At 46.1% G+C, this 26,767-nt stretch overlaps 1 protein-coding gene across 1 annotated transcript in view; it reads right to left on the reverse strand.

Annotated features, from left to right (window-relative positions):
• The window catches only part of CSMD2 (CUB and Sushi multiple domains 2), a 646,642-nt gene that overhangs the window by 529,658 nt on the left and 90,217 nt on the right, over positions 1-26,767 (reverse strand).

Raw genomic sequence — 26,767 nt, forward strand, 5'->3', positions numbered from 1 at the left:
CACTGCTGGGTGTCCACACACAATGGCCCCCACAGGTGATGTGATGGTGCACAACGGTGGTGGTGGTGGTGGGGTGACCAGGCTCCTGCCACATTTGTCCTTTGTCCCTGAGGCTCATCTGCCTTGCCCCACCTGGCAAGACTCTGAGATGGAATTCAAGGTGTACCTTTACCACCATTTTTAGGCAGTTTGGGATATCTGCGGTGCTATTGGCTCCATCTCTATGCCTCCCAGTGCTATATAATATCTGGACATCCAGGTGTCCCTGGAGGGCATGAGTATTGGGTTCAAACAAATTAAATTAAATATTTACTAATGCCCACCATGAAAAGCCCTGTGCTAGGTGAAGCCCGTGCCCTTCCCACCAACCTAATCTTGTCAGATTCCCGTTAACTCAGAATAAACTTAAGGAAGAGTAATCAAAGTGTGAAATAGGTGACCAAGTCATCTTCTCTTCAGATATCAAAACACCCAGCAAAGGATCCCTTATATTTTCTCCCCTTCTCTGTCCCATCTTCCTGTCTCTCCCTCACCTTCTCACATGGGTCAAAAATTTATATGTAAAACAATGAAACCATACATACCAAAAGGAAACAAACTATTTTTTTAATCCTCTTATGCTGGGGAAGGTCTTTCCATTTGGCTTCTATCCATCATTCTTCTAGAGAGCTGCCATTGCATGGGCTTCTGACAGGTACCCTCCCAGCTCACTGGCCACAGACCTGGACAAAGGATGAATCGTGGCACATCTCTCATCTTTATGGATGGGTTCAAAGCACAGAGCAGAGAGAAGAGGGGACGTAGCCGCAGCAGAGTCATTCTGACTCCTTCCATGGGAGATGATTTGCAGAGTCTTTTATTTGGAGGTTCTAAATCACTAGAATGTAAGCTCGGGATTGCCAGCAGTTTTTTCTTATCATTACACAGAGACTATCTGCTTTAGAGAAAATGATATCTCATACAGATAGAGACAAAGCTGAGTGGTAAGAGGAGAGACACAACGCTGATGATGTATTGTGCAGACTCTTAATCCAGCCGCACAGAAAGAGCTACCTTTGCAGCACCCAGTTACATAAGCCCACATCTGTACTTCTTTCTTTCCTCTTCCTCCTTTTTCCTTTGTTTCCCTTTCCTTTATTTCTCTCCTCCCTCCTTCCCTCTCTCTTGCTTTTCCTCTTTCTCTTCCTCCCTCCTTCCTCCCTCCCTCCCTCCTTCCTTTCTTTCTCTCTCAACCTAGATGATTGGGTTCTATCTCTTAAAATTGATGGAGTACTGAAGGATACAGCATGAAACCCTAGAGGCCTTAAAGGAAAATGTTGACTGATTTAATTATATAACAATTAAAGGCATGTATGTGGACCAAAAGAAACAGTAAAAAAGATAAAGATGAAAGTGCAAACTGGGAAGATCATGTATAACATACATGACTGGAGAGGGTTAGTATTCATAACCTATAAAGAACACTTACGGAGCAATATGAAAAAACAAATAGGGAAGAAGTAAAAGAGCAAAAGATACAAAAAAATGAAAAGATGACATCAAAAATATGAATTAATATCAACATATGAAAACTATATTTAGCTTTCTGAGGAAACGTCATACTGTTTTCCACAGTGGTTGTACCAATTTACATTCCCGCCAACAGTGTAGGAGGGTTCCCTTTTCTCTACACCCTCCAGAGAGCATTTGTTATTTACAGACTTGTTAATGATAGTGATTCTGACCAATCCTCATTGTAGGTTTAATGTGCATTTCTCTGATAATTCGTGGTGTTGAGCGTCTTTTCATGTGCCTATTGGCCATCCATATGTTTTCTTTGAAGAAATGTCTATTTGGGTCTTCTGCCCATTTTTCGATTGGGTTGTTTGTTTTTTGTTGTTAAATTGAATGAGTTATTTGTATATTTTGGAGATTAGGCCCTCATCGGTTGCATCATTTGCAAATATTTTCTCCCATTCTGTGGGCTGTCTTTCTTTTTTTCTTTGTAAAAAATTTTTATTAAGGTATAGTGATTTATAGTGTGTTAATTTCTACTGTACAGAAAGTGTTACAGTTCGGTTTTTTTTTTTTTTTTTTTTTTTTTTTTTGCTTTTTGCCATTTCTTGGCAGCTCCTGCAGCATATGGAGGTTTCCAGGCTAGGGGTCGAATCGGAGCTGTAGTCGCTGGCCTACGCCAGAGCCACAGCAACACAGGATCCAAGCCGTGCCTGCAACCTATACCACTGCTCACAGTAACACCGGATCGTTAACCCACTGAGCAAGGGCAGGGATCAAACCCGCAACCTCATGGTTCCTAGTCAGATTCGTTAACCACTGCGCCACGACGGGAACTCCTGGGTTATCTTTTTATTGTTGTTGTTTTAAGATTTCCTTTGCTGTACAAAAGCTTCTGAGTTTAATTAGGTCCCAATGGTTAATTGTTGTTTTTATTGTCATTATTCTAGGAGGTAGATCAAACAAGATGTTGCTGCAATTTATGGCAAAAAATGTTCTGCCTATGTTTTCCTCTATGAATTTTACAGCATCTGGCCTTACATTTAGGTATTTACTCCATTTTGAGTTTATTTTTATTTATGGTGTTAGATAATGTTCTAATTTCATTCTTTTATATGCAGCTGTCCAGTTTTCCCAGCACCACTTATTAAAGAGACTATCTTTTCTCCACTGTATGTTCTTGCCTCCTTTGTCTACCATATGATCCAGCAATTCCACTCCTGGGCATATATCCAGACAAAACTATAATTCAAAAAGATACATGCACCCCTGTGTTCACTGCAGCACTATTCACAGTAGCCAAGACATGGAAACAACCTAAATGTCCATTGACAGATGAATGGATGAAGAAGATATGGTACATATATACAATGGAATACTACTCAGCCATAAAAAAGAATGAACTAATGTCATTTGCAGCAACATGGATGCAACTAGACACTCTCATAGATATCACTTATGTGGAATCTAAAATATGGCACAAATGAACATATCTACAAAAGACACAAACAGACTCACAGACATAGAGAAGAGACTTGTGGTTGCCAAGGGGGAGGGGGAGGGAGTGGGATGGACAGGAAGTTTGAGGTTGGTGATGCAAACTATTACATTTAAAATGGATAAGCAATGATATCCTACTGTACAGCAGAGGGAACTATATGCAGTCTCTTGGGATAGAACATGATGGAAGACAATATGAGAAAAAGAATGTGTGTGTGTGTGTGTGTGTGTGTGTGTGTGTGACTGGGTCACTATTTTGTATGGCAAAATTGACACAACACACTAAATCAACTATACTTTAATAAAAATATATGCATACTAAATCCACAAGACTCATTTTTCACCTATCAGATTGGCAAATATCCAGAGTTGCCAAGGGTTAAGGAAAACAGAGCCTGTAGTTACCAAAATGATAATAAGAAAATACCACAAAATTACACACATACATTTGAAAAATTAGATGACATAGACCAGTTCCTTGAAAGAATCAACTTTCATAACCTTCCCAATATGAAATACATCATTTGAATAGGCCTATAGCTACCAAGGAAATTGAATTAGTTCATTTTAAAACTCCCCAAAAAGAAAGACCCAGGCCCAGAAGGTTTCAACAGAGAATTCTACCAAATATATAAAGAATTTACACCAATTCTGTATGATCCCTTCTAGGAAATAGAGAATTAAGGAGCACTTCCAAAATCATTTTATGAGGAGTTCCCGTCGTGGCGCAGTGGTTAACGAATCCGACTAGGAACCATGAGGTTGCGGGTTCGGTCCCTGCCCTTGCTCAGTGGGTTAACGATCCGGCGTTGCCGTGAGCTGTGGTGTAGGTTGCAGACGCGGCTCGGATCCCGCGTTGCTGTGGCTCTGGCGTAGGCCGGTGGCTACAGTTCCGATTCAACCCCTAGCCTGGGAACCTCCATATGCCGCGGGAGCGGCCCAAGAAATAGCAACAACAACAACAACAACAACAACAACAAAAGACAAAAAGACAAAATCATTTTATGAGGTGAGTATTATCCTTATACCAAAACCAAATAGTACAAATAAAGAAAACTAAAGACCAATATCCCACAGAATAAAAACACAAAACGCCTTTACAAAGTATTAGCAGAGAAAGATTTCTGTTGTGACACAGGGGGCTAAAGATCCAGCATTGTCAGTGCAGTGGCTTGGGTCGCTGCTGTGGCACAGGTTCAACCCCTGGCCCAGGAACTTCCATATGCACAGCTCCCTGCCCCCCAAAAAATTTAGCAGAGAGAATTCAGCAATACATAAAAATAATTGTACACCATAACCAAGAAGGGTTTATTTCAAGGATGCAGAGCTGGTTCAATGTTTGAAAACCAATCAATGCAATGCACCACATTAACAGGTTGAAAGTAGAAAAATCACATGACTATATCAATTGATGCAGAAAAAACAGTTGATGAAATTCAACACTCATTCCTGATTTAAAAACAAAACAAAACAAAACAAAAACTTTTGGAATTCCCTCATGGTGCAGTGGGTTAAGGATCCATTGTTGTCACTCCAGCAGCTCAGGTCGCTGTTGTGTGGCACGGGTTCAGCCCCTGGCCCAGGAACTTCCGCATGTCACAGGCACTGGCAAAGGACAACAACAAACAAATAAACAAACAACAAAATATTTCATAAACTTAAGAATAGGAGTTCCCTTCATGGCTCAGTGTAAATGAGTCTTACTAGTATCCATGAGGATGTGGGTTCAATCCCTGGCCTCACTCAGTGGGTCAGGGATCCAGCATTGCTGTGAGCTCTGGTGTAGGTCACAGACATGGCTCGGATCCCACGCTGCTGTGGCTGTGGCATAGGTCGGCAGCTGTAGCTCTGATTTGAATCCTAGCCTGGGAACCTCCATATGCCACGGTGCAGCCCTAAGAAAAACAAAAACAAAAACAAAAAACCCTTAAGAATAGAAGCAAACTTCCTGACTTGATAAAAGCCTCTACAAAAATCCTATAGCTAACATCACACAATGGGAAAAGACTGAATGCTTTTCTCCTAAGACTGTGAACAAGGCAGGATCTAACTAATCCAACTAGAAAATCAGCAAAATACGAAAAAAGAGATGTTTCACTAAAAGGGGTATATAGATGGCCAAAAAGCACATGAAAAATGGTCAACATCATGAGCCATTAGGGAAATGGAAGTTAAAACCATGATGAGCTATTACTACAAACCATCAGAACAGATAGAAATAAAAGTAGTGACAACATTAACTAACCCTAACCCTAACCCTAAAAAAAAAGAAAGAAAAAAAAAAGAAATAAAATAGTGACAACACCAAAGGCTAGCTAGGATGCAGAGCAACTGGATCTCTCATACGTTGCTGATAGAATATAAAATTTCTACAGTTTCTTTAAAAAAAATACAGAGTTCCCATCGTGGCGAAGCAGAAGCAAATCCGACTAGGCACCATGAGGTTGCAGGTTCGATCCCTGGCCTTGCTCAGTGGGTTAAAGATCCGGCATTGCCATGAGCTGTGGTGTAGGTGGCAGACGCAGCTTGGATCTGGCGTTGCTGTGGCTGTGGTGTAGGCTGGTGGCTACAGCTCTGACTAGACCCCTAGCCTGGGAACCTCCATATGCTGCAGGAGCGGCCCTGAAAAGACAAAAGACAAAAAAAAAAAAAAAAATTTCCACACATACACTAATCATACAACAAAGCAATTGCACTCTTGGGCATTTATCCCAGAGAAAGGAAAACTATGTCCACACAAAAATCTGCCCAGCTTGTTCAGAGAAGCTTTGCTTGTTTGTTTGTTTTTATGAGTCCCAAACTGGAAATAACCAAAATGTCCTATAACAGGTGAATGATTAAACTAACTGCAGAACATCCATGCAATGGAATAGTACTCAGCAATAAAAATGAATGTTCTACTGATACACATAACATCTGGGCTGGATCCCTAGGGTATTACGCTGAGTGCAAAAAAGGCTTATCTCAAAAGATGACCTACTAGATGATTCCATGTATATAACATTCTGGAAATGACAACATTAAAGAGATGGAAAACAGATTAGCAGTTGTCAGGGGTTAGGGATGGTGAAAGGAGGTGCTGAGGGGTGACCACAAAGGAGTAGCTTGGGGGAGATCTTTGTGCTGATGGGACAGCTCTGCACCTTGATTGCACTGGTGATAAAGTGCACTCATGACAAAATGACACAGAAGTACACACATCCACTGCACCCACGTTTATTTCCCGCCTTTGATATTGGACTAAAGTCACATTAGATGTACCCACAGGGGCAACCAGGACTAATTTTGACACTTTCTGTAAATCTATAATTACTTCCAAAAAAAAATGTTTTTAGAAATCATATATGTGGCTCACATTCTCTTTTTCCTGCACTGCACCTCAGTCCTCCATCAAAAGGGTCAGAATTTCAGTCTACCTAGGTTGAGCTTTGAGCTGCTACTGGGTCCTTGGGGCCCCCTCCCTTCAGCTGTCTTCTGTTCATTCCATCCCCTACAGTGTCCCCCTCCCACCAACCATCACCAAACATCACACAAACCTGCATCCCTGGCAAGGTCCTTACTGGAAACAGGCTGAGCACCAGAACCACAACCCCAGGCCCCGGGGTCACCCTGCCCTCATCCACTGGCTTCCCACTGACTTGCCCAAGCACAAGACATCCTTCCTCAACCCCAGATGTTCATGTATGATGCTGCTAGATTGCAGACCCCAGTGGACCATGGCATCAAAATACCAAATTGTCCCCAAAGAGGCCAGACATCTGGCCCTCCTTGTCTCTCCCACCAAGTGGGCCCAGTTCACAGCAGCCACCACCTACCTCTTACCCACGTGAACCAGAATCACTGGGTACCCTTTCAGACACAGTCTGAGGGTCTCCTTCAACAACCTGCAGCTTTGAGAAGAAATCTCACCTCTCACTGAGGCTTCTCCCCTGAAGTCGTCTCTGCAAATGGCATTCTTCCCACCGAGTAGAACTTGTTGATTTCATCCCCCTAGCTAGTTCTATGATATTTTTAAGCTGCCACCATGGATTCCTAGACCCTGGTTTCTGGGTACTATATTGACACAAGCTGTGAATAGCTAATATACACTGTCAACAAACAATTACCGTTTTATCACTTGTAATATATGGAACTGCAGCTTACTAGGCATTTTCTCTAATCAGATATTTATCACTGCTCTGCTATTTTCCAGGCTTGCTAGGTAAATTCTAACACTGGAGTTCCCATCGTGGCTCAGCGGTAACGAACCTGACTAGGATCCATGTGGATGAGGGTTCGATCCCTGACCTCGCTCAGTGGGTTAAGGATCCAGCGTTGCTGTGGCTGTGGTGTAGGCCGATAGCTATAGCTCTGATTTGATCCCCAGCCTGGAAACTTCCATATGCCTCAGATGTGGCCCCAAACAGACAAAAAAAAAATTCTGACATGGAGGCTGGTGGGGGTGGGAAGCTGGAGGGGTGGGAAAGTTTGAGTCTCCCCATCTGGGCACTTGAATCACCAGTCCTCAACTCCACTGCCTGCTCTTCCCACATCTGCTCCTTATCATTGAATAGATTTTAGATGAGTGGCTGACCCCACCCATCAGGAGGAGTTATCATGTTGCATGTCAGAATAAGCAAATAAAACTTTCAGACTTTCACATCTTTTATCTGACAAGTCTAAATCCTGCACTGCAAGGAGTAAGGTATCATTCAATAATGCAACCCAGACGTAACAGAGAAATGGGGTAAAATGATGGCAAGAAAGGCAAAAGCTGTTGGTTATCTCCTCGCTGACTCTAAGATGTGCAGAGAACAGCTTTTGCAAACAGGTGGCATGGCCAAAGAGGTAAGCGAACACTCTGCCTTCGCTTTTTCAAGGCTTCTTGGCTTTCTCACTTCTTCAAGAACCTCCTCTTGACTTTTGTCTCCCTGCTGAGAGGAACCCAGAATCTTGGAAACTGGCAATGCCCATGACCTTGAACTTCTCACTGTCTCAATTCAGAATCTATCAGTGGCTTCTGACTGTCCTTAGTGTTAAGACTAAAGTCCCTATGGAGACCCACAAAGCCTGTACCACTCAGTCCCTGCCAGGTCCTCTGTACTCTCTCTTGCCTGGCTCTGGCCCCTCCAGTCCTCTTTGGTCAAGGGCAGGGGCAATGGTCAGCCCAGAGTGCAGGCAATAAGGGGTGCATTTCTTTTTTTTGGATTTTTTGCTGTTTTGGGGGCTGCTCCCCTCGCATATGAAGGATCCCAGGCTAGGGATTGAATCGGAGCTGTTGCTGCCGGCCTACACCAGAGACACAGCAACGCGGGATCTGAGCCGCGTCTGCAACCTACACCACAGCTCATGGCAACACCAGATCCTTAACCCACTGAGCAAGGACAGGGATCGAACCCGCAACCTCGTGGTTCCTAGTCAGATTCGTTAACCACTGAGCCACGACGGGAACTCCAAGGGGTGCATTTCTTGTGGAGAACTTGAAAATAATAATAAAGCAAAGTTGAAGACGCCACTTATTATAGCCATGAGTCTATACTCCAAATAGTGTCAGTGACAGAATCCTCTCTCCCACCTTCTTCCTTGGTACACGGCTGGCTTCAATTCCTTCAGCTTGCCAAACCCCATCCTCCAGGGTCTTAGCACATGCTGTTTCCTCTTTAGATTGCTTTGGCGCATCCCTTCCACCTGTTTGTCTGATTAACCCCTTCTCATCGTTCAGATCACATCACAAATGTCATATTTTCAGAAAGGTATGTTCCTGACCTCCCAGACTAGCCTATCTAGTTTGCATTCTCGAAGGTCCCTGTGCAGGTCACCGCTACACTCCAAGTATCCTCAGCTTTCCTTCAAATAACTGGTGGAATGGCCCCTCCCCATCCTTGATGAGTGCATGCCTGGCCATGGCGCTGGCCTTGCCAAGGCTGTGTGTGGGCAGTAGCAAAGTGTGCTGTTTCGGGGAGGAAGCTTGAGGAGCCTGGGTTCCCTTTGCCAAATCCCTCCTCCCTTTTCACTATGGTGTGAAAAGGCCCACTCCTGGGCCTCAGTCAGCTGGGGTCTCTGAGTGACTCCACTAAACAGTCTGCTCTGGCAAACCATTTTTGAACATGCAGTATGGCAAGAAAGACATTTTTAGTGAGCTAAGCCTTTGAGATGTGAGAGTTGTTTGTTACCACAATGTTTCAAAATGTAGATTTTTATTACTATTCAGTTATGGTGAGGATGACAGATAAGGAGACAATTACCATTGAAAACATAGCTTGCTACAGTTCCCAAAGGTGGTGGGGGTGGGAGGGGGCATACCGAGCCATACAGGGCCACACGGGGAGGCACCAGGGTTGCTCAGGACATAGGACAGGAGAAAAATGTGAGCAAGAGCCTTTTTAAACTTAATTTCATTTTTTAAAATTTTTTTTAAAAATTATTGGAATATAACTGACTTACAAATTTGTGTTAATCTCAGGTAGACAGCAAGGTAAATCAGTTACACATATCCATATATCCATTCCTTTTCAGATTCCCCATATCCATATATCCATTCCTTTTCAGATTCCCCTCCCAAACAAACGAGTAAGTTTCTCTGTGCTATACAATAGGTCCCAGTTATCCATCTATTCCAGATAGAATAGTGTATATATCAATCCCAACCCTATAATTTATCCTTCTCCTGCTACATTTCCCCTTTGGTAAAACATAAGTTTGATTGTGAAACCTTTGAGTCTGTTTCTGTTTTATAAGTTCTATTGTATCATTGCTATTAGATGTGAAGTGATGCCGTTCACAGCAACATGGCTGGACTTAGGAATTATCATACTAAGGGAAGTAGGTCAGACAGAGAAAGGCAAATATATGAGATCACTAATATGTGGACTCTAAGCCTTAATTGGGGTTTCCTTGGGGGAAGGAATGGGTGAGGTGGGTAAGCAGGTGATGCCCTTAGTTGTCTCGCACCTGACCCCGGGGTGATTAGGGCTGGGGGACAGTGGTTTAACATGCAAGGGCTCAGTAAAGGAGGGAGGCTGGCTCTGGATCAGTGGCTTGGCACATGAAAGGCTCACTCCCAGAAGAGTGGTTGTGATCTCTCAGAATTAGCGCATCCCCAGAGGGGCTGCCTCTCCTGGGTCAGCAAGGTCCCGAGATGTCAAGCATCAGAAAATACACACACACAAAAAAAACACGATTAATATACCAGCAAAGCCTGGCCCATTCTAACTAATATCCCTTTTTTTCTTTCCTAATTAGATGTTTATTGGGGAAATATTTCTATTCTTTTTGTGTTTATTTGATTCAGGTCTCCCTGTCTAGACAGAAAGCTCCATGAAAGCTGTAGCTGCGTTTGCTTTGCTCATCCTTGTCCAACGCCTTGCATAGATGAATGGTAGGTTATTGATCATTTCCAGAGGCAGCCATGCACTGTCACAGGGCGTCCTGATGTTGCCAGGATGGACAATAGGAGGAGGAGACAGCCGGATATGGTCTAAGTAACACTGACTGAGGCAACTCCCTACATACTCACAAAACGGGGTCTGATACTGTTCCGAACATCTCCGTTTCCTCCCAATCACTCCAGGAAGCAGAGAGGCTTTCAAAGCAGGTATCAGTAAGAGGGAACAGGGCGAAGAGCAGGGAGGGTGGAGAGGAAGCAGTGAGCCAGGGTAGGAAGGTGAGACCCGACCCAAGCTTGGACCTGCACCACCATGAAGGCTGAGGAGGGGCCAGACCCTTAGAGGGGAATTGCTCAATGGGGCACCCGGCGAGGCTGGACTGTACACAGAAGGGCTTGTACTCCCCCACCTAAGTTGAGTGTGGATGCAGCTGAGTTGGTGCTGCCCACTTTCAAGAAGCATTGAGTTCTCATCGTGGCTCAGTGGTGAATGAATCTGACTAGCATCCATGAGGACGCAGGTTCGATCCCTGGCCTTGCTCAGTGGGTTAAGGATCCAGCATAGCTGTGAGCTGTGGTGTAGGTCGCAGACATAGCTCGGATCCTGTGTTGCTGTGGCTGTGGTGTAGGCCTGGGGCTACAGCTCTGATTCAACCGCTAATCTGGGAACTTCCATATACTGCAGGTGCAGCCCTAAAAAACAAAAAAAAAAAAAAAGAAGAAGAAGAAGAAGAAGCAGAATCAACATTGAGGTCTCCAGCATATCAGCAGTGGCCAGTGTGGCCTCAAGACCAGGGGACCCTCCTGAAATACAGGGATCTGTGTACAACTTAGTTTGGGGGGACCCCAACAGTGGCTGACATGGAATTTCTCACCTTTATGAGTGGGGGCTCTAGGTCGAATTTTAAAAAATGCACTGATAGGACACTGTAAAGCCTTTGCATATTCCTATCTATAAAAATAAAAAATAGTCTAGTGTCCCCAGGAGCGGGTACCTGTGTTTGAGAACTCCAAGGCTTTCAGCGGACCAACTACCAACTTGCCAGGCTATGGCCTCTGGGCTCTAAGGCACAAGGGTTGGGGTGAGACCTTGGAGGAACACTGTTGGGTGAGGGAAGTGGACATGGAAGGTAACAGAGAACTGGTCAGGATGAGAACTGTCTTCAAATCTCTGAAAGGCCATGTCCAACACCAATGTCCTCAGGAAAGGAAGATCGAGAGCCAGGACCATAGGGCAGAGGCTCTGGGAGGCAGCTTGGCAGCTTGGCAGCTTGGGTCCACATACAGAAGAGCATGGGCAGTCACACCTGCCTGGTGAGGGAGTGGGCTGCCTCTCAAGGTCAATCCAATTTTAATCCCTCAGTTATTTATCAAGTGTCGGCAGGACTCAGATGCTGAAGGTCCGAGGTGGTTGCAGTCATAGGCCAAGCTTACCAGAATTTGGCTTTGCTTCCACCAATCAGAGGACCCCTGGGAAAGATTGGAATGAAACTCTTTTTTTTTTTTGTCTTTTTGCCTTTTCTAGGGCTGCTTCCCACGACATATGGAGGTTCCCAGGTTGGGGTCAAATCGGAGCTATAGCCGCCGACCTACACCAGAGCCACAGCAACGTGGGATCTGAGCCACATCTGCAATCCACACCACAGCTCACGGCAACGCCAGATCCTTAACCCACTGAGCAAGGACAGGGATCGAACTCGCAACCTCATGGTTCCTAGTCAGATTCGTTAACCACTGCACCACGACGGGAACTCCGGAATGAAACTCTTACCTCCACAAACTGTAATCTGGAGCCTTGGAGCCCATTAGGACAGTGAAGTGACTCTGTTACTGGAGTGTGTGTAAAGTTTGATGCCTGATGGCTAGAGAAACAGGAGGATAGGAGAGAAGGAAGAGTAAGGCTTTGTGCAAATGTCTTCCAAGCACACGGTGGCCTTGTAAGGACAGGACAGAACACTGAGTCATCCCCACAGGAGTATGGCTGTGGCCGGTGCTCTACACTCAAGTGAAACCAGAGATCTGGTCAGCCCCAAGGGCATGATGCCTGGGAGTGACAGAGACAGACTGCCCTTGGGTGATGTGGCCCAAGGCTTTGCCCTTGCAGTAACTAGCCTGCCTTTCTTCTTCTTTTCTCTCTCTCTCCCTTTCTTCCTTCCTTCCTTCCTTCTTTTCTTGCCACACCCATGGCATATGGAGGTTCCCAGGCTAGGGGTCAAATCAGAGCTGCAGCTGCCAGCCTATGCCACAGCCATAGCAACGCCAGATCCGAGCCGTGTCTGTGACCTACACCACAGCTCACAGTAATGCTGGATCCTTAACCCACTGAGTGATGCCAGGGGTTGAACCTGCATCCTCCCCATAGATTCAGCCAGGTTCATTACTGCTGAACTACAATGGGAACTCCTGGCCTTCCTTTCTCTCTGCATCTGTTCATATCTCTCTTTCCTTTGCTCTCTCTCCACTGCACCATAACAGCCTCTATACTTCCTTCAAATGTACTGTGTTTCTTCCTACCCCAGGACCTTTGCGTATGCTGCCCTAGGGCTTCATGTACTGCTCTCCCACATAGCCACCCAGGCCACCACCATCTTACCTGCCCATCCCCCACTGGCTTCTGGGGTCTCAGTTTGAATGTTGCTTCTTCTGGGAAAGAGTGTGGGGATCCCTGATTAACATGCTCCAAGAACAGAGTGCTTTTCCTTTGTAATATTCATTCTAATCATAATAAATTGATTTTCTTATTGAATTACCTGTGATGTACCTGTCTTTCCTGCTTGTTAGTGGGTCCCTTGAAGGCAAGGATTGCATTGAATTTCTCTGCCTCACTAGTACACAGCACATATAAGATGCAACATTGTTAGAGAATGAATTGCCCCCCCCCAATTCATATGTTGAAACCCAACTCCCCCCAGGTAATATGATGGTATTAGGAAGCAGGACTTTTGCGAGGTTATTAGGAATCGATGAGGTCATAAGAGTGGAGCTCTCTTGAATGGGAGTTCTGCCCTTACAAAAGTCAAAAGAAAGCTTTCTTCTTCTCTCTGCTCTCCACCATGTGAGGATATGATGAGAAGGAGGCCATCAGCAACCGGGAGGATGACTCTCACCAGATCCTCACCATGCTGGTACCCTCATCTCAACCTTTCCACGCAGAACTATGGGAAATAAATCTCTGCTTTTAGAAGCCACTCGGTCTATGGAATTTCTGTTAGAGCAGCCTCAGCTGATTGAGACAAATATGTATAGAATGAATGAAGCAATGACCATCCAACTATTAGTCAGTGGACAGAAAAGGCTTGACTGTAGTCTTTTGAAAGGTCAATCTGCAAGGTTGGCCCTGGGCTAGAATCTGGGAACAGGGATTTCCGGAGGGTCCTCACCAGCCACAGAATGGATAAGAGTGCCCTAAACTATTTGTGCAAAACATTAGAGTTTATACTGAACACCTGCTTTCCCTCTGGGAATCTGGAACCTTGGTACCTTCCAGACAGAGGGTGCCTATGCAATCGTGCCCCCCTCCAAAAAAAAGGAAAAAGCCACTCTGGGCACAGAGTATCTGATGAGCGTCCCTGGGTGGAAACATTTTACACATATTGTCGTGCTGGGGGAGTGAGTTTAGTCTGTGCAGCTTTCCTGGGACAAGACTCTTGGAAGCTTGTGCCTGGTTTCTGTCCCCCCAGAACTCATCCCATGCATGGTTTTCCTTTGCTGTTTTGCGCTGTAACCTTTCACTGTAATAAATCAAAGCCAAGAGTGTAACTAGAGGCTGAATCCTGTGAGTCCTAGTCCATCACTGAACTTAGGCTAAGTGAGGTTTGGGGGACCCCCAACACAGGGGGTGATACATGAACACAACCAGATTCTTCTGCCAACTACAAATACTAGATTATGCTCCAAAGGATCTTCTACAGTGTCCAGTGGTTAAACAGAAATAGGAAGTGCTGCGTTAAACAAAATTCAGCCAGGATTTTTCAGAAAATAAAAAATAAGATGCTGATGGGGGCAATGAATTAGAGAATAGGTTAGGATTGGATTACGTTAACAGTTTCCAAAACATTTGATCATGAACCCTTTTATTCTTTTTTTTTTAGGGCCACACCCATGGCACATGGAAGTTCCCAGGGGTTCAATTGGAGCTGTAGCCACTGGCCTAAACCACAGCCACAGCAACACCAGATCTTTAACCCACTGAGAGAGGCCAGGGATCAAACCCGTGTTCTCATGGATACTAGTCGGGTTCGTTAACCACCGAGCCACGACGGGAACTCCGAACCCTTTTATTCTTAAAGCAGCACATGGGCTGAGGTTCCACAGAACCCTCTCTCTAGTAAATAAGATGCCCAGAGAAGGCAGGTCACAAAGCTCGAGCTGTTGCTACATTCCCCAGGAGGCTGCTGCTGATCCCAGTGTCAGAAGCTCTGACACTAAAAGTGACGCCAAGAGGCTGAAGAGATGGATTCTGTGCTGGCCCAAATCTGCAGATCCTTCTAAGAAATCCCCATTTCTGAGGGGGATCCATGCATATTTCTTCTTTGCAATTTTAAAGAGCCCAAAGAATATAGAATTATCCAGGAATAAACAGTAATAGAGCAAATTGGGCCTTTATTGAGTAGCTCTCATTTAGGCCCTTAGCACATCAAACAGTGATATATATTAAAAAAAAAAAAAAAAGACATGTCAATTGACCTTGGGAATAAAAGAGTAAATGTAAGCGGTATTTGTCACACTGACAGGCTTGGCAAATAGTGTTTTGATTTGCCAGCAGCCCTACTCCAGCCAGCAGCTACTAGTTAGATACATAAACCATTAAGCTAAAAACAGAACTATCATTACAGGCATCATCTAGTAATTTTCAGGTAATTGATGGACATTAGTCATAATCACACAAAATACACAGACACACACATACACCCCTGCAGATACATGTTCTCTCTGGTAATTCCCATTTGCATTTCATCAAGAGCTTCCAAAACTAGGAAACTTGGAAAAATTGAAAAATTGGGCTTCTGTGCTTTTATGTATATATATCATAACCCCCCCCCTTTTTTTCAGAGTTCCTATTGTGGCTTAGCAGGTTAAGAACCCAACATAGCATCCCAAAGGATTCAGATTCGAACCCTGGCCTCGCTCAGTGGGTTAAGGATCCAGTTGCCATGAGCTGCAGTGTAGGCTGCAGGTGTGGTTTGGATCCAGTGTTGTCCTGGCTGCTGTGTAGGCTGGCGGGTGTAGCTCCGATTCAACCCCTAGGCTGCTGTGTAGGCTGGCAGGTGTAGCTCCAACTCAACTCCTAGCCCAGGAACTTCCATATGCCACAGAGGCGGCCATAAAAAAATTTTTTTGAATTAAAAAAAAAAAAAAAACAAACTTTTTTCTAAGAAACACTCTGGGAAATGAAATGTCGGGACCAGGCAGGTCACGGAGATTGCTCTGCTGCTATATTGGTTATAAGAGTATTGAGGAGTTCCCGTCGTGGCACAGTGGTTAACAAATCTGACTAGGAACCAAGAGGTTGCAGGTTCGATCCCTGCCCTTGCTCAGTGGGTTAAGGATCCGGCGTTGCCGTGAGCCGTGGTGTAGGTTGCAGATGCAGCTCGGATCCCGTGCTGCTGTGGCTGTGGTGTAGGCCGGCAGCTGCAGCTCTGATTGGACCCCTAGCTGTGGGAGCGGCCCCAGAAAAGGCCAAAAAAAGACAGAAAAAAAAAAAAAAAAAAAAAGCTGTTAAAAAAAAAAAAAAAAAAAAGAGTATTGACACTCTTGGTCTCAGAAGCCCGGAAACCCACAATAACCCAAAACCTATAGAGAAGGTTTTCTTATGCAGTCCCAAGCTCTAGGGATCCTTGTAATAAACCCCCATTTCTGAGAGTGACCTGGCATTAGCCAGATATCTGCTGAAAAACTCCAGCTTAAGTCCAAAGGATCTTCTCTCAAAGGTTCCAGTCTCTCCAGAGAACAATCACTGACTCTACAAACCTCTGCTTTCAGCTGCATATGTCTCTATTTTTGGGAGGCCAGATATCTGTCCTAAGTGTGGTCTGGAGGGGCAATGCTAGACCTCCATATCACCATAGACCCTTTCTAGGATGTGTCGGGCTGGAGAAGCAAAGTCTGGAATCATAGCAGGCCCACCTGCTGAGATCTAAAAATAGGGGAGCTGCACTGTCTGTTCGAAATGCAAACCCTCTCAGCACATTTACTCTGTCACCACTCAGGACAATTTCCCACAAGACTGTAGCTTCTAGTTCTGCAGCCGGAGTTCTACGTATTCTCTCCTCCTGCTCTCTCCCAACAATTCCCCAAACACATTCCACAGAACACAGTCTGGCGTTATGTTAGTAGATTTGCCCAAGAACAGGTGCAAATAGGTGGGGGCAATGCTATACACTAAGTGGCATCATAGTTCCCAAACTGTGTGCCGTGGTACCCAGGCGTGTTGCAAGGGATTTGCAAGAGCATCGAGGGAGATTTTAAATTTTCAAGGGAAACCCTGATACTCAACACTTGTTGGACACCCAAAGTATTAGCTCAAGGTAGTTCCAGCATCAACCTGAAGCTACATTCCATTAAATGCCATCATATCTTTGCAGAGCTAGGCGTATGGTGGTTGGTGTGATATAAAGTAGCTGCCGCTGTGTGACAATCAGTATGGAACAGAATGTGATGGTGAGAGTGTCCAGTCTGATTCCAAGGTTTGAGAAGCTGTACAAGGCCCAACAAGGAACATAATCCATTAGTAAATACTTCTGGTTATTTAAGGATGAAGTAAAAATATATTTTTTCCTTCAATGTATATTTATTGTCTTTTCAAAGAGCTAAGAAGTTGTTAGGGTACAAATTCAGCTAGTTAAACCTGATTACATAAAAAATGGAATTGATGGGTATTTCCTTTACCCATGAACACATGAAAAAAGTGATTGATGAATTTAATGGCACCTCAAACTAAGCAATGTTGGGAACCTGAGCATTACTGCATTAAAGGTTCTGAGAAGTCCTACAGCAAGAAGAATGGACAGAGCTGAAGCTTGGGTTCAGTACACACCTGAATGGCCTTCTTTATGATATGAGCTTGGGGAATCTAGGTAGATGTGACCTGAGGGTTGCTCTGTGATCTGATAGCTTCAAAACGAACCAGACCAGAGTCTGACTTAGTCTCACTATTAACTTTTAAAAGTTATTTCTCCTCAGGGTTCCTTAATAGCCTAGTGGCTAAGGAGAAAGGAGGCAGCATTGTCACCGGTGTGGCGCGGGTTCGGTCCCTGTCCAGGAACTTCCACTTGCCGTGCGCATGGCCAAAAAAGAAAGTAAAAGTATATAAATAAATAAAAATTATTTCTCCTCAATTTTTCACTCAGTGAATGTTGATTATGCTCCCTATTATACATACCATGCTTGGTTCTGAGGATAGACATTTCTAAGACATTTCTAAGGGGCCTGACCCTCAAGAAGTTCACCCCAAAAAGGAGGCACTTACATTACTTTCACTGGAAATGAAGCCACATCTCATCACCTTCATTCCTGCCATCCTAGTTTAGGGCACCTCCATCTTTTGTCCTGGTTATTGTAATAAACTTCTGACTAGTCTCCCTATTTCCTCCTTGTCCTTCTACAGAGCAAATGGCATGATTATTTTATGTCAGATCGTGTCACTTCTCCGTTCAGAATCTTTCTAAAGGTGTCCCACCTGATTTTGCAGCAACCTAAAGGCCCTGGGCAATCCTCTGCCACCACTACCCGCTCCCACTCTGTTACTGCACCCCTATCTCATTGGTGTCCAGCTCCCTCAGCTCCCTTGTCCAGCCATAATGGCTCCTCTCCATTCCTTAAACACAGCTGGCCAGTTTCTGCCTCAGGGCCTTTGCACTTGGGGCTCCCTCAGTTTTCCCCAGTTACCTCATCCCTTCCTTGACATGTCTATGGCTAGTTCCCTCATCTTCTTCAGGTTTTTGCTCACATATCACTTTTACACTGAGGCTTTCAATAAGCACTTCATTTAAAATTACAGCCCTCCCGGGAGTTCCTGTCATGGCTTAGCGGAAGTGCTGACTAGCATCCATGAGGACAAAGCTTCGATCCCTGGCCTTGCTCAGTGGCTTAAGGATCCAGTGTTGCTGTGAGCTGTGGTGTAGGTCCCATATGGGGCTCGGATCCCACGTGGCTGCGGCTGTGGCATAGGTCAGCAGCTACAGCTCTGATTGGACACCTATTCTGGGAACTTCCAGAAAAGAAAGGCCCTAAAAAGACACACACACACACACACACACACACACACACACACACACACACACACAAATAAATAAAATAAAATAAAACAAAATAATAAAATTGCAACCCTCCCCACCACCACTTCTGATTTACGTCCTGCATTTTCACTGTAATGCTAATCACCATCTGACATATTATATATGCGATTAATCCTTTCTCTCTCTCTCTCCCTTCCATCCTTCCTCCCTCCCTTCCTTTTTTCCTTTCTTGGCAGCATCCGAGGCATATAGAAGTTCCCAGACTAGGGGTCAAATCAGAGCTGCAGCTGCCGGCCTACACCACAGCCTTAGCAATGCCAGATCCAAGCCACGTCTGCGACCTACACCACAGTTCACAGCAATGCCAAATCATTAACCCACTGAGCGGGGCCAGGGATCCAACCCAAATCCTCATGGATACTAGTGAGGTTCGTTTCTGCTGAATCACAACAGGAACTCCAATCCTTATTTCTTAGGTCCACCTTTCCCCACTAGCATGCGAATTCCAGGACGGCAGCGACTTTCATACATTTGATTCCCTGGACTATGCCCAGCATTAGAGAACCGTGCCGGGTACACAATAGGATTGCTAACTAATTTCATTATGGCTGAAGACATGATAACGCAACATGGTAAGTGCAGTGATAGAGACGTACCTGGGGATTCTGACATCCCCAGCCTGAGCTGATTGAAAAAATAAACTATTAGCCGAGCATCCAAAAGTTAGAGGGATGAGGAGAGACCATGTGAAGCAAAGAGACTGACACAAGCAGAGGGGAGACAACACCTGACTTTACATGCAATTTATTATGAAATTGTCGTCCAACTACTGACAGGAGAACAAATGGAGACAACCAGCTGTTCATCCTCCACATGTTTGCCATGACTGCTTAATTACCAGTCTCCCCAAGAGAGGGGGATTTCTAGCAGGGGCAGACTCTATTTGCTTCCGTGAGATCCTAGAAAACCCTGACGCGGCTTAGGCTTCCATGACAAAGGCTGAAGTGCCCAGCCCCATGGGTCAGGGTGGGGGTGGGGGGGAATGGGGAAGAGAGGCCACCGTGTTTCAGAAGACTGCTGCCTCTGTGTCCGCCTCCCCCAAATCAGGCCAGGGACGTCCCCCGTTTGGAAAGGGGCACTGTTCCCTCTCCTCCAAGGCTGCCCTTAAAGTATGAACTTCCAAGGGGCTCCGTGGAGCAGCTGGGACCTACTTAGGGCCTCAGACAGCACGATCCTAGGGTTGGCACTACCAAGAGCTTGGCACTTCCCGTTGCTTTCATACCAGGGAGACACAAACAACAATGGTCACAATGGTTGTCCAAACATGAGGGGGGTGGCCAGCAGTGTCTCTCCCTGGACACTCTGTCCTGAGAGGACTTGTGCCCAGTTAGCCTCTAGGAGCTGCTGAGGTCGCCCTGGGAAGGGAGCAAGTGGGGCATCTGTGAGCTCTGGGCTACTCAAGATGCTGAAACCGTCTGTAAGAGGGTGGGAAGGCTCTACTAAAAGAATAGAGGGGTCCACCTGACCTGCTCCTGCACCACCATGTCCTTCTGTTGGCCACCAGAGTCTGTTCTGAGCATGGTCCCTGGTCTAAAGCATCTGGGTCTCCATATCAGAGACAGAACTCACAGCGTGCAGCACCTGTGCCCAGGAATGACAACTATCAACGTCACCAGCTGCTGCACCCCTCCCTCCAGCAGGTGCTGGGCAGGAAGCTAAGGAACTCAGGCCCTATCCCTGTGACCTGGGCAATAATGCCCTTTGGACATGGCTGGAGGGCAGGGCCAGGCCCAGGGCACACAGGGCACCATGCCCACTGTTTCCCCCGGCTTCCAGGATCGAGGATACACAGAAGGCTCCAGAATCTTGGCCTTAGGGAAGTACTTACTGTGCAGATTCCCTTCTGAGCAAGAGGAGTGATGGGGGCTCTGCTCAGGCTAGATTTCAGCCTGGGCTGCATTGGCGGGACCCATGGCTGTGCAGAATGAAGCACAGTGCCCAAGGTCAGGTGACAGGTGACGGGCAATGCTGGTGGAGAATAGCAGAGGGTCCACCTGAATTACCACATCCGAACAAGAGAGATGTGTAGTTGAGGGGAAAGAGCCCTTCCCTGTGCCAACACCTGGAGACCTCACGGGAAGAACTCACAAGGGCAGGGAGACAGTTTTGTCACCTGGGACTTTCTGCAGGGGAGTCGAGGATTCTCTCAGGCTTGGCCAGTGTCTGTATGATTCTCTAACTCCATCTGGCTTCCAGGGCCACCCTGGGGCACAACTCCAAGAGGTGCCATTCACATCACAGTCCTTGTCCCTGGATTCGGAACTGCAGCCTCATCTCTGAATTCTGTCTCTTCGCCTGGACCCTCAGACTTAGGCAACTATCAGCCTGAATTTGGAACTGGGTCTTACCCCTTGGATGCCATCTTTTTGGTCACCTTTGGTGCCACGCTTTGTAAAGTAGAGACAGATCCAGAATAATCCCTTAATCCCCAAGACCCTGCCCAAGTCTACAGAGAGTGAGATGAGACACAGGGAAGATGTGGAAGCCTGGAGATGGTGGCAGGATCTAAGGGACTGACCCGTGAAATCAAGGAAGGTACCACATCCACCGGGAAGTTCCCATTGGTCACACCTCCCATCACGTGACCACATCCACAGGGAATCTCCCATACTGCCATCCTCTCCATCAGTCACTCGGCCATAATTCCTCATAACCCTGAATGGCTTCTTTGTATTTATTTGTTAATTGCTTATCTTCGTCTGCTTGAATGTAAGTTCCATGTAAAGCAAGGACTTTGTCCATCTTGGTTAACTTTATGTGTTCAGGGCCCAGCACAGTGCTGGGAATGCAGTGGATGCTCAGTAAATACATGGGAAATGGACTGAATGGGGGAGAAGCTGGTGGGGTCAGAGAAGCTAGAAAAAGAAAGTGCCTCAAGAAGAAGGAAGTTGGAGTTCCCATTGTGGCTCAGCGGTAAAGAAGCTGACTAGTATTCATACGACTATGGGTTCAACCCCTGGCCTCGCTCAGTGGATTAAGCATCTGGTGTTGCTGTGAGCCGTGGTGTAGGTCACAGATGTGGCTTAGATCCCAAGTTGCTGTGGCTGTGTTATAGGTCAGCAGCTGCAGCTCTGATGTAACCCCCCTTTAGACTGGGAATTTACGTATGCTACAGGTGCAGCCCTAAAAATATCAAAAAAAAAAAAAAAAAGGAAGTTAACTGCAAACACTTTTAAACCATCTGGTGAGGAAGGAGGGTCAATGGGATGTCAGTTAGGGCAGTGGTGACTTTTCCTAGAGCAGCTTGGTGGAGCAGTCAGACTGAAACTGGGTTACAGCAGAGGAAGCCGTTACCAGAGAGGGAGGAACTGAGTCTAGATGGCTAGACTGGAGTCTAGAGGGAGGAAGTGGGGACACTGCATCCTGATGGATCTCTCAAGAAGTGGTGTTGAAAGGAAGACAGTCAATTAAAAGCTCCTTGTAGACAAAAGCCTTTCTTGCCCCTAATCAGAAAATGCTCCTTTCTACCTTCCTCTCCTGCCCACCCTTTCCTGGGGCTCGTCCAGGGCACACACCATTAATCATCTCTCATTACTTTATTTTTTAACAGAATAAGCAAGTTCATGGGCATTTGTTTCAGCCTAATATTCCTTCCATTGGCAGGATAATAACTGATACCTTAAGTGACCTCATTAATCAGCAGGGACAATTAGAAGGATGTAAGTGGGGGGTGACTTGCTGTGTCGCCTGTCTAAGAAAGACTGAAAGGTCCCTACTATCTCTAGTCAGGATGGGACATTTCCATGGGTGACTGACTCCTCATTAGTGTTTCTTGGGTCCTTGGAGCAAAAAGAGACAAGGAATCTCCAAAGAAAGTAAAAATGTAGTGGCACGTCTAGGGTCACAATGGGTCCATTTTCATTCTGGCTCTGCCACTCTTGACACCCTCTTCCTGTCTCTGTTCCTTGGGGAAAGCAATTCTGCATTGCTCTAGAGATTTCCAAAAAGGCCAATGAAAATACAGTTTTAGTAGATGAACTTTTTTTTTTTTTTTTTTGGTCTTTTTACAGCTGTGCCTGTGGCACATTGAAGTTCCCAGGCTAGGGGTCAAATCGGAGCTGCAGTTGCCAGCCTACGCTACGGCCACAGTATCGCCAGATCCGAGCTGCATCTGCGACCTACTCGGCAGCTTGCAGCAACACTGGATCCTTAACCTACTGAGCAAGGCCAGGGATCAAACCCACATCCTCATGGATATGCCAGGCACTTAACCTGCTGAGCCACACAGGAACTCCAGCAGGTGAACTTCTTAAAATGAGGCAAGAAAGTACATCATTTCAAGACAGCCCCTAGTGAACGTTTTAATCAAGTGGAATTCTCTCTCCAAGTGCATATTCTCATCATGTCACTTCCTTTTAGAAAGTTGCCAGGTGGGAAAATCAGGAAAATGTGACTAGACATCATCTCAATAATATCAACTCTTTATGGGCTCCCCATGCCCATATGTCAACTGGGAGCCGGGCTTTGTAACAGAGCCCAACCCTCAGTCCTGGTCTGCCCACCATCATTTTTAAATAAAGCCCTTTTTTGGAATCATTTAAGGTTTATAAAAAAGTTGCAAAGATGGGACAGAGAGCTCCTATATACCTTGCATGCAATTTCTCCTAATGGTAACGACTTCCATAACCATGGAATTGGCCAAAATGAAGAGAGGAACAACAGCATTATAGTGGTAGCTAAACTACAGCCTTTATGTGGATTTTAAGTGTTTCCACTTCTTCTGTTACAAGATCCAGCCCAGGACACTACATCGCATTTAGCGCCTTCATTGTGAACATCTCGTATGGAAACACAGGGGGCACCCTGGTCAGCTCAGAACTGGTATGATGGGGACCCCAATTCAAAAGGTCCCCTCAGGCTTAATCCAGAGGATATGTGTTGAAAACAGCTAAGAGAAGATTTTTGTCCTTGGGGGTCCTAGACTCACACTGTAAAAGTAATTGCCAGACATCCCTGGAGCTCAAGGCTGACTTCCATTGTGTGCTTTGGTGTCAAGAAAGTTCAAGAGGGAGTTCCCGTCGTGGCGCAGTGGTTAATGAATCTGACTAGGAACCATGAGGTTGCGGGTTTGATCCCTGCCCTTGCTCAGTGGGTTAACGATCCGGTGTTGCCATAAGCTGTGGTGTAGGTTGCAGACGTGGCTCGGATCCTGCGTTGCTGTGGCTCTGGCGTAGGCCAGTGGCTACAGCTCCGATTCGACGCCTAGCCTAGGAACCTCCATATGCCGCGAGAGCGGCCCAAAGAAATAGCAAAAAGACAAAAAAAAAAAAGTTCAAGAGACCTGGGATTATCTTCCCAGGGCTAGAGTGTCTGAAGGGAGAGGGTGGCAATTCTGGTCTATCCATGTGGGTTTGCTTACCTTCTAACTGCTTTTAATTTTCTAAATCATTTTATTATTATTATTATTATTATTATTATTATTATTATTATTATTGCTTTTTAGGGCTGTACCTGCAGCATATGGAATTTCCCAGGCTAGGGGTCGAATCCAAGCTGCAGCTGCTGGCCTGCACCACAGCCACAGCAACGCTGGATCCCAGACCCACTGAGCGAGGCCAGGGATCAAACACGCATCCTCATGGATACTAGTCGGATTTGTTTCCACTGTGCCACAACAGGAACTCCCTAAATCATTTTTAAAAGAATCTTTCAGAAACATAAGGAAGGCTAGAGAAGACTATAATGAGCACTCTTGCATTTAACACCCACTAAGGAAATGAAGCACTGCAAACACAGTCCTCCGAGCTCCCCCTCCCCTTGGCAGGGCAACAGGACCCTTTGTGATCTGGCTTCTGCCACTTCTCCCATCAGTCTTCCACCCGGAACAATAACAATAAACACATAAGCAAAGAACTAACTCAGCCCCAGCGCTCCTGCCATACAGAACATCAGGTAATTCCCTGAAGATACTCCGGCCCCTGAACACCCACTATACTCTCTGCCTGGAGTCTTCCTGCCCCATTCATCCCCTGCCATCTTACAATTCTAATTTCTTCTTTATTTTTTTAAATGATTTTTATTTTTTCTATTATAGCTGGTTTACAGTGTTCTGCCAATTTTCTGCTGTACAGCAAAGTGACCCAGTCACACATACATATATACATTCTTTTTCTCACATTATCCTCCATCATAAGCGACTAGATCTCGTTCCCAGTGCTATACAGTAGGATGTCATTCATGGCTTATCCATTCCAAAGGCAACAGTTTGCATCCCAATTTCTTCTTCTTCTTCCTTTCTTTTTTTTTTTTTGCTTTTTAGGGCCACACCCATGGCCTATGAAGTTCTCAGGTTAGGGGTCTAATTGGAGCCACAGCTGCTGGCCTATGCCACAGCCACAGCAATGCCAGATCTGAGCTGTGTCTGCGACCTACATCACAGCTCACAGTAATGCCGGATCCTTAACCCACAGAGCAAGGCCAGGGATCGAACTTGCAACCTCATGGTTCTTAGTCAGAAACTCCGCAATTTCCTCTTTAAGACATTGCCCAGGTGGCACCTCCTTAGCAGTACCTTCCTGTCTCCTCCAGATACTCTGCTCTAAACTCCCCTTGCTCTGGACACATCTCTCCAAATGGCACCAACTTGTCTATTTCCTTTAGGTTTCTGCTGCAGGCTCCCCAAGGTCATGGCCTGTGTCTGGTTCACCTCTAGATCCCAACATCCAACAAGGATAAGGCTTGGAATGAAGAGGTGCTTGGGGGATATTTGAAAGGCCTGCAGTGTAGTGTGACAGTTAAGAAACTAGTCTCTATAGCTGGTAGTGCTTGGGTTTGCACTTACTAGCTGTGTGACCAAGGTCAGGTTCCTTGACATCTCTGTGCCTCATTTTCCCCTTGGTCAAATGGAGATTAATAATGGCATCTCCTTCATAGAGTGTTGAGATGATTCAATGAGTTAATATAAGTAAAATGCTTAGAGCAGTGCTTGGCATATTGTAAGTGCTCAATAGCCATTATCATAATTTTTTTTCCACCAGAGTTTTTTAGCACCTGGTAGCTTATAGCCACCTGGGTCAGGTTTCCATGAAAGGAGGACCTGGGTTAAGGATTTGGGTGCAAGTGAGTTTATTTGTGAGTTGATCTCAGGAAGGAAAGTGAGGGAGAGGGGATGTGGGCTGGAAAGGAAATGCATCCTGTAAAGGGGTCCTAGACACACAAGGTGCCCTCAGGAATCATACTGGCTTTCTGCTCTCCTCCAAGTGGCTCAGTGCCGCTGGCCCTCTGCCCCATCTCAACCCCTGACTCCATCCTGATCACAGCTTCCCAAGGGCTGGCACTGCAGAGATGCAACAGCACTGAAAAGTGATCAGGGTAACTGGCAAGGGAGCCACGCTGTCCTTAGCACCAGATTGATGACTAGCGTAAAGCATCCCTTCTCCCCCTGCTAGACCCCGCATCCCCCTGGCCTCCCTCGCCAGTCCCATTCCAACATCTTTTTTCTGCAGCTTTAGTAGCAGTGGCTCCTGGCACTCTGGCAAGACCCACAACAACACGTACAGGCCATTATGGTGATTTGTGGCCAGTTCCCCGCCCCCTCCCAGCAGGAGGCTCAGAGGCTGGGCTGGAGAGAGGTGGGCTGAGCCAGGACCCAGCTGCCCATTCCTGCCCTCCGCCCCCTCCACCTCCTCCTCTCCCACTGCTGCTTCTCATTACTCTCTTCCACAGCCCTGTGCTCCTTTGTCCCTGGTGCCTGGTAATTAGGCTGTGTTTATTAAACCATGGGCTCCGGCTCTTCTCACCGGAACTCTGCTTACCGTAGATTTTCCTGCGAGGACTGCAGAGATCGTAAAAACAACAACCCACCTTGTCTCTGTGGCTTATTTACTAACTTGGCCATAAATAATCAGGGTGATTTGCATATTACTACTTGGCTTTTTATAGCACCACACATCTGAGCACTGGCAGGCAGGCTGGGGGCTGGGGCAAGGAGGTGAGCAGTGCTCTCACTGGGCAGTGGCATTGGCCAGAGAGGCTTCTGATTTCTCCCTTAACCCAGACTGTGGGGCAGACTTGGCTTCTCCTGGCCTAAAAGCCAGGAGATCAGTGCGGGGGTGGAAGGAGGGGAAGCCAGGTATAGCCACCTGGTCCGGGGGCAGAGGTGGGCACAGCTGTA

The sequence above is a fragment of the Sus scrofa genome, chromosome 6 (assembly GCF_000003025.6).
Source record: "Sus scrofa isolate TJ Tabasco breed Duroc chromosome 6, Sscrofa11.1, whole genome shotgun sequence".
NCBI classification, from domain to species: Eukaryota; Metazoa; Chordata; class Mammalia; order Artiodactyla; family Suidae; genus Sus; species Sus scrofa.